Source organism: Stigmatopora nigra, chromosome 10 (assembly GCF_051989575.1).
Source record: "Stigmatopora nigra isolate UIUO_SnigA chromosome 10, RoL_Snig_1.1, whole genome shotgun sequence".
NCBI lineage: Eukaryota > Metazoa > Chordata > Actinopteri > Syngnathiformes > Syngnathidae > Stigmatopora > Stigmatopora nigra.
In genome coordinates, this window is record NC_135517.1 from 8,217,581 (window position 1) to 8,230,920 (window position 13,340).

The 13,340-nt window shown below is 37.8% G+C and overlaps 1 protein-coding gene across 1 annotated transcript in view; it reads right to left on the reverse strand.

Annotated features, from left to right (window-relative positions):
- cdh4 (cadherin 4, type 1, R-cadherin (retinal)) overlaps positions 1 to 13,340 on the reverse strand; it is a 122,988-nt gene that overhangs the window by 51,842 nt on the left and 57,806 nt on the right. The gene's annotated exons all lie outside the window — the stretch shown is intronic.

Below are 13,340 nucleotides of genomic sequence, written 5' to 3' on the forward strand. Positions count from 1 at the left end.
GGTGCAGCTATGCTCAGTGACAGCTGACATGAATATGCCATTACACTACCCGAACGCGGAACTAATTGACAGCATCAGACAGCCACGTCAGTTTCATCCGAGTGCCAAATTTAATCAATACTCAATGCGTCATCATTCCATAATTTAAAGAATGGGGCAATGACATGCATGGTGAGCATAAAGGATGTCTGTTTTCAGCACGTCTGCCCGGTTAAGACAGACAAACACCAAGATAAAACGCATGTGCTGCGATCATATCTCAAAGTGTGGCTGCTGATAAAAAGACAAATTGATTTCATAAATCACCCAGGCAATAGAGCTACTGTTGTGAGCAATGGCAGAGTGATTTTTCAAAAATCCAGTCTGAAGAATTATACAGCCAGCTTTTTATCAAGCCATCTATTTAATTTATGGATCAGCTTCCTGTCAAAAATAGCTCCCAAACAACAGGCTAATAAAGGAGATCGCCACCATTTCAGCTTAGCATCAAACAAATGATGTTGCTTGTGTTCACCATCTGAGTAATTGTTGCGAAAATGAGACGGAGATAAACATGGTATTGATAGTGTGGTGCCTCTGTCTTTGTTTGCAAATGCCATCCATGTTTTTATTAAAACAACGCAGGCCATTGAACAATGTCCTTATGGGAGTGAAAAGCCGTGCAAAATTATCACTTGGCTTTAAGCCACACACAAAAGCAGTAGGTAATTTAACAACAGGTTGTGACAAGATAACAAAGACCTGCCGAAATTGGCCACAGATGAATTGTGATGGCAGGCATGCATTATGTAAATGGCTTCAATTTATTTGAACTGAGAAGGCTAATTGTTGTCACTCAGACAAGTCTCTTGTGATGCAGCTGGAGAATGGGCACGTGCCTCTTAACTTGTGTCTCGTGTGTTTTGTGTGTCTGTGTGTGTGTGTGTGTGGGCTACCAGTGAGGGCGTAGGAGTTAGTTCAGAGTACATAGAGTTTAAGAAGCTGAGCCTGAGCGCGGACTATTTTTGTATTCATTCCTCAATAGCACCAGCAAGGTCTCCAAAGGTCTGTTTGAAAGCTCTAGAGCGCCTTACGTCTTGTTTGCCAGTTGGTATGAAAATATATACATTTGCTTTATACAATATACTGCATTGTTAATTCATGGAAAAATGACAGAAGGAACCAGACCTATGTTTCCCTGAAAGAAGTGGAAGTCTAAACTGATTTTATATCAAGATCTTTAGCAAAAAATGGAGGAATGCATTGCTTTTTGTGATGACAAAGATGAGCAGATTCTACCTAGGATGATGTGTAAGAATGTGTTTGCAGCAGACAGCTTTATAAAAAAAAAGCATGATGACAAAATAAGTATAAAAAGAAATGCGTTCAATGTCGAAAAAGATGGCAGAGACGTCAACAGTTTCCAGTTGTTGATTGGCTTACAGCTGACTCTATTGACATGTTTCGCTTTGGAACAAAGAAGCTATTATTCTTGCCCTGTGAGTTATAATGCATTTCCAGTGTTGTCACAGAGCCTGGCTTGTTTTTCATTTCCTGCCTCCCAATATTTGTGTTGCACTCATCCGCATTGTTCAGGTCATGATAACTACGCTCATTGTCAGCCAACCTATTCAGGTGCTGTTTATAAACCTATCCATATTTGAGATGATTTGGCTATGTAGGAAAATCTAAAATTACTATAACTATTGTTCACTGGATGTTTTATTTATTTAGGCATTTTTGTTTGTAGTTGTATGGTTTTGCCTCAAAATCCATATATGCAATTTGTCCCTGAAATAAGTATATATTATGTTTTAAAAGGAAATACAATATGTTGATTAGGATTTTATATTTTGTTGCTCAATGTCAATAATTAGATAAAACACACAAGAAAAGGAAACCTTGTGCTTCCAATTATAAAATCTGCAGTACATAGAGACCTTTTTTAAATGTGAAGGGTGATTTTGGGTCCAAAAAAGCCTTCCACAAAAGACATTTAGAATAAAAGAAAATGGCAGTTGTTAAATAACTCTGAGAGCACTTTAGTGAACACGTTTGTGTTTCCCTCTGTCTTGCCGTGTCACTCAAATCTAGACACATGTAGCGGAAAGAAATGGTGGCCAACAGAGCGACTAGCACATTGCGGAGGGGTCTGGAGCTGAGGAGGACCACTAGAGAATGACAGACAACCACCAACTATAACTACATGAAGTCATGCATTTGTACTGTCTTTGCACATCATCTGCAGTGACCTTTCGCAACTGTAATAAATGTAGGCATTGTGTTCCCACCAACACATTCCTGCAGCCACGCTGAACTTCCTGTCGGGTCATCGACCACTAAAAGATGAAAAAGATGAAAAGGGCCACTGTTTGTAATAAGAAACTTGATATTGGAAAAGAACCATCACAATCAGAAATACTTTTATCAAACGATATACGTAGTTTGTAGGGTACATGACAACAAACTGAATTTTCAATAGTAGCCACTCTTACGTGGTGTAATGTGGTCACCAAAATATGACATGCTCGTCGATAAACAAGCAAAGTTGACTTCAATTTGAACTTGTGTTGATTTGCCTAATCTTTCACCCGAACTGCACGTGAACTGTATTGAATTTGGATAATGATTATGCTAATGAAGCATGGAAGGTGAATAGTTCAGTTTTATACACTCACTCTCTCTTGGAGAGGTATTGATTCATAACCTTTGCCAAATGTGCCACAAGCTGATTTTTTTAAAATACCTATTTCCAGCTAGCTCTAACTGTTGATATTTCTGGTGTGTTTATGAAACACTAAGTGTGTCAGAATAATTCGATGTGAATTCTAGTAGCGACACAATTTGAATGACTCTAAAACCATTGCAGCCAACAATACACACCTTATTTACAGATGAATAATTTGTTTCCTGCTTTGAGAATAAGGAAAGGTGAGTGGGAGGTTGCAACATATTTTGCATGTAATTATTTCAATGATGAATGTACTATCAGTGTTAATGGTTTTAGTTTCCATGGATGTGACATGTGTACTATAAAGTTCAAAGGTCCAATAAAGCGCTGTGCGGAAGCATCGGCATGCCTCCTAAGTGTTTGTCATTAAACAGACTTATCGCATGAACTTTGTCACATTGGGAGTTCAGTTGCCGTGTCAAAGTGGCCAACATCATCCCACACACAAATGGCATCAATAAATACGTATATGTGTGTATATGTAGGGTAGAGATAGATGGATAGATAGATAGATACATTTTTAATATATATATATATATATATATATATATATATATATATATATATATATATATATATATATATATATATATATATATATATATATATATATATATATATATATATATATATATATATATATATATATATATATATATATATATATATATATATATATATATATATATATATATATATATATATATATATTTTGTAGGGCGTTACATGGGAACGTGCAGCAGCGTTTTCAAGGGTAAGATTGAAGCACAATTTGAAAGAGTTATCACACAGCACGGGAAGGCACTCTGTTACCAGCAGAGCTCCTATTTTTCATTTGACTGTTCCATATTTTTGGTCGACAAGTGTTTTTCATCCTAGTATTTGATACAGTTTTCTTTCACGAATTGGCAATGTGAGCTTCTGTAGGCAATGATGGTGCAGATAATGCGCTACATAAGTACATGCTGGTTCCCATTCACTTTGGCACAAATTTGGTTTACACCGTGGAAACAGAACCCTACAGGCAACTTTAGGTAGATTAGGATTAGACCAGCCCCGGCTCTTCTGTTTATCTCTGCATTAGCCTTCACACATGTGTACATTCATTGAGAGGCATCGGGAATGAAAAACGGGGAAAGGGCTGATAAAATGCCTGAGTGGGAGGAAAGCAGAGCGGATGCAATTAAAAGACTGGGTCACTGATTGTAGTTGCAGGCTTCACTGATTGATCTGTCTCGTCTCATTTTGTGGGCACCACGATGAAGATTTTCAAATGTGAGAAACCACATATGTGATCATTTCCAGAAAATGATGCACATAGTGAAGTTGGGCAGTACCACTATCGCTAAACTATTGATTTGACACTTTCAAGAGTTAGCTCTGAAAGATCAACCATTAGGAATAAAAAGAGGTTTTATTTTGGAATATGAATATCGGGCAAGTAAAACATATTTGAAGTATTTTTTTCATGGCTTTGTCATGTTATTGCATGAACTATTATGCAAACTATTGATTTTTTAAGGAGGTGGACGTATAAGTAAGTAGAGGTTTAACAATGTAATAGTCTTGGTATTAAACAATGTATTTGGTCAATTAAGTCCCTAATGAAGGTGCACATCCCAATGTAACAGCTACCACTGCCATATAATGAAAATTCTGAACCAGAAAAATGCATTCTAATGTGATATGCTACACTGTTAAACAGTTGTGAACTTTAATGACCACACACTCCCCTTGAAATGGAGTCTGCGTGCTGTCACATCAGCATCTACCCACGCAGGGTGCAAAATCTCAATCAATCGGGAATGTGCATCAAGGAAGCAGACAAAGCCTGAAAAACACCCCGATCGATCCACTCGCAACGTGTTCTATCATAATGAGAAACATTCCTTTTGAAAAATAGCATACTGCAAAAACTTCTTTTTTTTTGTATTCGTTCTTTTTTTTCTTAATCCTAACTGGATGCTACTTCTTCGGTGGACCTTGCCCCGCAGGCTTATCAGATGCTTTGGCACAAGCAGAGAAGGAGCGCCGCTTATCCGAACAATATCTTTTTTTTAAAGAGGCAAAGCGAGGAAACAGCCACAAGGCAATGTTCATCCACACAATGTCTGTTATCTCATTGTATAATGTAATGATTTTAAATAGCCCAAAGCGAGGTGGTGGGACACAATTCAGGCTGAATGAACTTTGGGCTGGGATCAAGGAACAAAAGAAGCGTCTGGATAATATCAATGTCTCTCACTGAGCCATATAATTACTGTGATGAAAAGTCATTATTCTCTTGTAAGTACTTTTTTGGACGTCTCATACTGCACAAAAAAAATGTGAGAAGGAAACTTATTTGAAAGTTCGAAAAAAATGTTTTAACTTTATAATAGCTGGCATGAGGCATCGGTGCCTTCCATTATAATGAGAGCGAGGTTTTGGGATGGGTGACTCACAGATTTTGGTATTTGTTGATGACTGCAGTAGCTTTAAGTAGTTCTGGTCATCGTTAAAAAAAAAAGAATCCTTCAGAGACAAGATAAACATTGAATTTTCTTCCACTTTCCATTACTCCCACCATACTGTGGAATCTGCCTTTGTCTGCAATTTCCACCATTTTTCTCAACATCTCTTCCCCTTATGTTCCATTAGCATAACCATATTTGAATACTTCCCTGGTGATTGTTTAGCTGCTGTGTTCAACATCTTTATTTGATTCCCAACAATAGCTCTAATTAACATTACAAAAATCCACAGAGAAATGAGCAGAAATGTATTATTATTATTATGCCTGACAGACTATTTAAGGATTGAGGTGTGTTTGAGGTTAAGGGAACACTTTTTTTGATAAAAGATGTATGCGTGCATCTGAATGAGCTCATTTTTGCAGATCAAATTAATCTTTGGAGAATCAGCATTTTTGAAGTCTGGATGCAACTCAGTCAATAAGGATTTTGTAAGAAATCAATAATGAAGTAGTCTGAGCAATGAGGCAATAATACTTCTGTGTTAGCATAATCATACATATGAATACATAAACTCATGTTTTATGCACTACTGCAAAGTCACACTCAAAAGGCATTTTTGTTCTGTATTTTACAATGTCCCCAGTTGCTAGTATCTGTGATTATTTATTTAAGTACTGTTCCAAAGAATAAAATCTTTTTTGGGGGGGATCATGCAAATTGCTGAGCTCTTATTTGTTGCTAATTTGCAAGTGTGACACAAAAAAATATGTATAAATTCTTTAGGCCATCCCTCGGTTTATTTTCCGAGACTGAAGTAAAAACGATCATTAGAACATGATAAAATATGATAGCAGATATGAAAACTAATTTTCTTAATTTCAATTGTTCTCATATGCTCTATTTATTGTTATACTGCACAACCTGTACACGTTTTGTGTGTATATTGTTAAAGTAAATGAGGGTTATACGCCAGAAACTACATTATGTCTTACATGATGCAAAAAGCCTGAGATTAGAGTTCCTATTTGTTATTTTTTGATGTTGTTTTTTTTTCTCTTACTGTGGTTTTACTAATCCAGTCTTTCCTCAACCCCTGTGGGGAAAATGATAGTCTCAGGCCTCCTGTGACAAGAACACAACTAATCTGCTTATCCTTGAGGCCATTTTTGGGTTTGGGTATTTTGACTGCCATGTAGTGTCAAAACATAAACAATGGCTTCAGTTGTTATAAGTCATTTTTGCCTATCCATTTTATTACATTTCCCCAAAATAATAGCTATCTCAGTTAATTTGGAGAACATGGGGGGGAAAATAACAAAAAAAAATAACCCCCCACCCCCCGAACACAAGCACAAATTGTCTTTCTTTTTGTTTTGTTTTACTTAAATTTAAACTTTACTAAAATCTGATTTCTGTGGTAATAAGATTTGAGTCAATTGGTGATTCATATTTTGGGTTTATGTAACTAGTTGGATTTGTTATAAAGAAATTAAACAAAATGTCCAGCACCCGCCTGTTTATATCTTTCTTGGAATTGGCTTTTGAAAGTTATCAGAGAGATCTACAGTGATCCCTCAAGCTGTCAATCCTGTAAGAGAGCTCGGCTAAACTTTATCGTCTGCTATCGATGAAAGTAGCACAATAAGAGAGAAGAGAACAGCTTTCTGTTATACTACGAGGGGGAAAAGGGGAATGGGAGGTTGTTCTCCAATAGGCGATGCAGCCAAACCATTATTCTTATCATCAGTGGACAATTCTCTGTGGGGCAGGAGGAAAAAAATCGGAAAAGGTCAAATGCGAGTGTTTCTTTCTGTGTGTTTGTGTGTGTGTGTGTCTGTGTTTACCTCCTCCAAGCATTTGTCAAATCAGACATTTCCCTATTAACTGATAATGCGTCATTCACGACCTTGTGGTAAAATAACTGGAGAACGGTCATTAATTGATCGAGAAACATGGCATTTCACTTATAAGGTGAGGATGAGTAAACATGCTATCACAGCAAGGTTCACTGTGGTTTTAAAAAAAAAGAAAGTAAAAAAACAAGATTATACATCTAGGCACTAATGGTTTAACTGCTTTAATCCTCTGATTTAAGTATAGACAATGTGGGGTAAATTTCTAGTCACACTAAATATGAACGGTTATCGTTCTTTAAACAATAGATTACATCAACATTAATCCTCATTTGTTTAGTTTGTCAATAAATGATTTTAAATGAGAGTTAGGGTATTAATTATAGAATTCTTATAGAATATACTATATAGTATTGTAATGGCTTTACAAGGAGGCTATACAATCATACATCAACATGTTCTTTCTGGGAATTATGTTTAATATGCTAAATCCAAAATATGGGGATCATTTAATATCTGCAACTTTTTTATAATTTAAAATAAAGACAGGAAAAAAACATTAAAAGTTTTTCTCCCGAATGCATCTTACACAAAGCGAACGGATACTTTCACATTCAAACCAAGTGTCAGTGATAGCATATTGGTTCACGTGCCTCTATTCAGTTGCCACTCAGTCATGGGCTGAAAGTATTATTCGTTATCTGTGGCCTGTGATAGAGTGGCAACCAATCCGGGATGTACATTACCGTTCATTCATTGTCAACTGGGACAGGCTCCCAGTTGGATGAATGGTTCAGATCATGTTCCTATGAAGTACTAAACTAGTAGAAGAATTTGGCAATTAGCACTTGCATGTTCCTGTTCTGCCTCTTCCTAATTTGTTTTGGAGTGTTTGCACTCAAACCTCAAGGGTGAAAATCATTCCAAACCATTTCCATATTTAAGTTTAAAACATGTAAGATCAAGTTCAAAGTATTGTTGTACATGGAAATCCGTAGAGTGAAGATTGTGGGCAGGATGATCTTCCAACAGAGAGAGGAAGAGAGAAGAGTATTTACAACGGCAAACTAATTGCACATTTATGCGACAGCCAAGTCACAGCTGGGCCTCGTATTCGTGCCAGCGTCGGTTTGTAAGTGTGCAAATCGTGGATGTTTTCGGTGCTTAGCCTATCTCAGCAAGCCAACAGCACTGCTTGTGTCATATTCTAGCTTGCAAACCTATAACATATGCTTCGACTTGAGCTGTCTGCTGTGCATAAATCTCAGTCTTGCTTTTGGCAGAGTGGTGACAAAGAGGGATATGAGGACATTCAGTGCAGAATGAAGGATGATGGTAGCCTTACCCCTTGGGGCCATGGCAATGGCACAGCATTGATCCAGTCACTCGTGTGCTTGAAGAGCAGAGCATTTTGGCTTTGTCAGCACTGTTTAACTCACAATTGCCTGGAAATGGAACTCTGGAAGGGTGCGGGGCAGCAAACTGGAGCACCAAATTGCTGTATCCAGGCAGATGCATGGACAGTGTGGACGGACTATGTACTTCTATATATTTTTCTGTATAGATGTTGGCAGAGTCGTTTTGGATGTGGGTTTAGTATTTTTTGTCTGCCTTACCTCGTAATAGAAGCTTAAAGACTTCATCTATTTACCAAGCCTATAAATAATAGTTAAGCACTTTAGTCATTTTTTTTACCTCCCGTCATTTTTATTGTATATAAATCTTTTTATATTTATGTGTGCATTTTATGGTGAAGCTTTAAATCTTTTTGTACTTGTAAAATGACAAGGAAGGCATTCATTTCAATTCAATTCAAAATGCTCACTTATATTAAGGCTAGGTTTTGTTCGTCGACTATGCAAGAAGCGTTCAGTTATTATGCTATATTAGTATTTATTTTTTTGTCTTAAGCAACACAACATCATGGTGTAAGTGGCATGTTGACATGATTAGTTAAATGGAGCGACAAAATGGTTAAAATCAAATGAAAATCCACAGTTATGAGGAATGAAAGTGAAGGCTCAGTCTCAATCTGTATTTCTAGCTTTGCATGGGAGTCTTAAAGAAAGTAGACAAGATCTAGTAACTAGTATGTGATGCGGGGAAAAAAGTTCAGCTGACATGGATTGACATGACATTTTTTGCTTCACTGTGCTGCAAGGATAAAGTGTTTCAAATGAGTATATTCAAGCAATGAAATGTCATGACTGCAGTCATTACAGAAAAGGTGACAAACATTACTTCTTTCTGTAATGTTGCAGCCCACCTCTACGCCGCCCCCTCCAAAAAAAGTGGCTGATCTCGAGAGCGGCAAAAGGACAAAAAGCCCCCAAGGTTGCAATTATTCTTCGCTTTGAGTGAAAACAATGCTTTTCTTAGGAGCTTATCTGAGATTGTTATAGATGGTGAAAGTGTTGAAATTTGTGAGAAAGCTGAAGAATAGCAGCCTTGAAAATGAGACCGGTGACAGGCTTCGTGTTTGCTCATCTTTCATGTTCTCTCTTAACTACCGCATGTCTGTGAGGGAGATGGCAGGCAGGAAGATGGAGAGGAAGAGAGTGGGCAACAGACAGAAAGGTAGACATGATGGAGTGACAGCAAGGCAGCCGAAGCCGAAGAAAAATGGGAACGACAGAATGAGGTTTACAGAAATCAAACCCATTCCACCGAGCTTACACACTCATACAAATACCTTGCAGAGGGCACTTGTAAAAAAAAAGAAGAAGAAAAAAATCACTATGATTGTGTTCAGAGCACCAGGCACTGTTGGAGGTAGCCATCACCTCCAAACTTGGAGCTTATGCGAAATGTTTCATGGTGATGTTTTTGGATTGCTGTCACCATGACAATCTTTCCTCTAGAGTTCTTTTGCTTATACGTGTACAGATCCACAGAGGCATTCTCATTGGGCAAGATAAACAAACTTGTGAGCGAAGAAAGAAATTGGTAGAAAATGTGAAGAATCGCTAATAAAAATCCTTATTGAAGGAGCATCTTTTGTGTTTTTATGCAAATGTGAGAACTCTACTTGCCCGTTTGCTCATTCACTGCTCCGTGGTTACTCATAGATAAAAATAAATTGAAGGACGTGAAGATAATGAAGATATGATGGGAGCGGGGCAACGAACAGTGATCCAGGAATATTGAAATTTACTTCAGCAGCTATTTCGTTCTCTCTGCTCCAATGGCTAGACGTGCTCATTAAATATTCATCTTTCCACTATCACATGAGCGAAGGTTTTGGTAGAAATAAGATTGAGACAGATGCTGTCTGGACTGACTATTGTATTGGATCTGTCATTCTCTAAAATGTACTTGCTCCAGATGAAAATTAGAAGACTGTAAAATATGAATGAAACACCGCAGTCTGAAGCAAAACTTTCTTACAGCGGAACAAGCAAAATATTTACATTTTATAGAGAAAATTGATGCATATTGTGATTTGTTTTTAATTTGTTCAAGGTCTGTATAATTGCTTCTGCTTTTGACAGAAATCTTAATCATATTATCATATTTTTCTCAGAATCCCCTACCAAATCTGTTCTAGACGATATTGTCAAGGGTGTAGTTCGACAGTCATTTTGGGAGGTTGTACTTGGGGATGATAACACTAATAAAGTGTTATACTTGATATGATACTGACAGTTTTTAGTTACTAATGTAAGACATTACTTCTACTTGCATAAAGAAGGATGGAACATCAATGACATGCGGGATCAAAATACCAGCTATAAAAGACCATGAAATGGTTAAGAGGAGAAAGAAAATAGGAGGGGATGATTATCAAGATTAGCAAGTGTGATGCGGAGCTTGTTAGAAGATATAAATAAACCACAGAGCAAGCAAGGCAAAGGGGTGGAAAGATGAGGCCTTTTCATTAGGAAATGTACTCTAGCAGAGCAACTGTAAATACTTCTCCAAAAGTCAACCACATAATGGAACCAATAGATCACAATATGAGCTTTTTCTTGCTCTTTGTCCTCTAAGCAAGTGTTGTCTTTTCATGTAATAAACAGGCACATGGCAAGAAAGAAAAGCATTCTGGATGCCCTCCATGGTCACTCTTTGTTTAATGTATCATCAAATTCCGCTTTGTTACATTTTTGGCAGGTTACAACACCCTTGTTTATACGTTATTTTCTGCCTTTTTAGCCAGATTAGTGTTCAGTACAAACAACAACAACGTAAAGGAATAGAGAGGAAACATCATGTACCTTAGGGGGTAACAGTAATCGTAACGGAAGGGGAATTGACACCTGCGAGGAGGGAATACAAGAGGCAGATGTGTCATGATTCACACTATGGACAACTTTCTCCTGCTGTGTTGAAAGCTATTGTTTGACAAGTATTTTATATGACAGCACCAAATGTGGTCACGTTTACTGGGAGCATGCATACACAGTCGCAGCAAAAAAAATCTTGACTGAGTTTTGTGTAAAGGTATAATGGCGAATCTAAGGTTGAGTCAACTTGGTTCAATTTCTACATTAAGATTCTACCATGTCACAAAATTAATATTAATACTATCATTTTGTAATAGCTCAGGGGCACCAAGAGATTTGTTTAGAATTGGCCAACAGTGACCATTTAAAATTTTATGTCCTCTACCGTCAGAAAGATAATTGCCCTGGAAGTACCCTTGTAGGAAATGCTACATTTCTCTCAAGTGCAATGATCATTACTGAAAAAAAAGAAAGAAAACCAAGAGTTCATCACTCTTTTGAACTACACTGTTTTTTTTTCAAGTTTGACATGTCATTATCATAACTTTGTCTGAAAATCGGAATACGCTTTGTCATACACTTCCCAGCCCTACCAGCTGTCATATCACTTACGCCAGGTGCCCTGAAAACACCCCGTTTTAATTTATGAGGGACAACGCTGCACTCTGGAGTGAATTGCTTGCTCATCAGAGCCACATGCAGAGCTATAGGTGGAATGAAAGTTCCTGGCAGCTATAATGTATGAACTGTGTGAGCTAATCGCTTAACAGTCCCACAGAGAGAGTGTGCTCGCTGAAATCCTGAACTTAACATAGCCCAGTATGTGAGAGAAAGTGTGTGCAACTGTGCGCATGCAATGGGTAAGACAGAAGGGTTTTGGCAGAACGAGGTCATTCTGTTCTACCACATGGATGTGTGTGAGGATGAAGAGGATTTGCAGTGTGTCTGTGTGTAGATGTAGCAAGTGACAGAATGGTATTCCACAGTGTTAACCTCGTTACATGCGGCTCAGGGATGGGGAAGAATTGTCAAAGTACACGAAAAAAGATGTAATTCATTTGGTATTAATTAGCGATGCATGAGAGTTTGTTAGTCCAACCTTGCTGAATAAATGCAATTGGAATTTTTCTCAAAGGGAAGTAGTTTCTTTTTGAATAGCAGCAGATATGAAAGAGTTGTATGTACAAATTGGCTGTCCTGAGAAATTCCGTGTTGCTATGGCAGGATTTACTTTAAACTAGATCACATCAAGTATCTTTGGGTGGAATTCCAACATATATTTTGAGCTATCTTTGACTTTACAAGAGATTTTCTTCGATAAAATAATCAAATTTCCGCCTAAACACTAATTCAAAAACAATGTAAGCAGCACAGGCATCATGGCTGATTGTAGCTTTTCTTCCCTATGATATAATATTCAGCAGTCCTTTTGTTGTCACGATCTTAAACACTTAGACTAGTGTGAGAAGCATTTAGAGGAGACCGAGCATTATTAGACGGTTGAACAGACTGTGCCCCATGGGTGTGACTTTTGTTCTTTGAATATTCCGGTTGAAGATGTCTTGGAGGTCTGTTTTTATTTGTAGCCCCACAGGGTGCATTTTATTTTCTGCTCAAACAGCCTTTCATTTATCACATCCGGAGTTGAAAAGACACCTGTCGCATGGCAGGCAGAGGAAGAAGAAAATCGAGCCTTGGGGGAAAGTAATGTGCAATGCGCTATGTCCTAAATATTAATCAGTTGCCTGCTGCTCTAAAACTGTTGAGCGTAGTCTCTCCTGCGAAGACCAGGGAAGGATCCGCCCTCCCAATCTGCCATAGGCCACAGAGCCCTTCTTGTGCGGAGGTGACCCTCGTATGTACTACACAGCTCCAACATCCACTATGGTTATTTATGAGCATAAAAAGGTGTCCTTCTGCTAAGACCCTGTGTGCCACCTGTTTCAGCGGCAGCTTAAAGTGTCAACCAAAGGTGAAACTGCAGGAGGTGGCGTGGGGGTAACCAGCTTAGCAAAATGGAATCTAACTTTTGAAAGATAACCACTGCTTATTTTTTTTTTGCCTGTTCAACAAATACATTGATTTAAGTTTTGAAAGT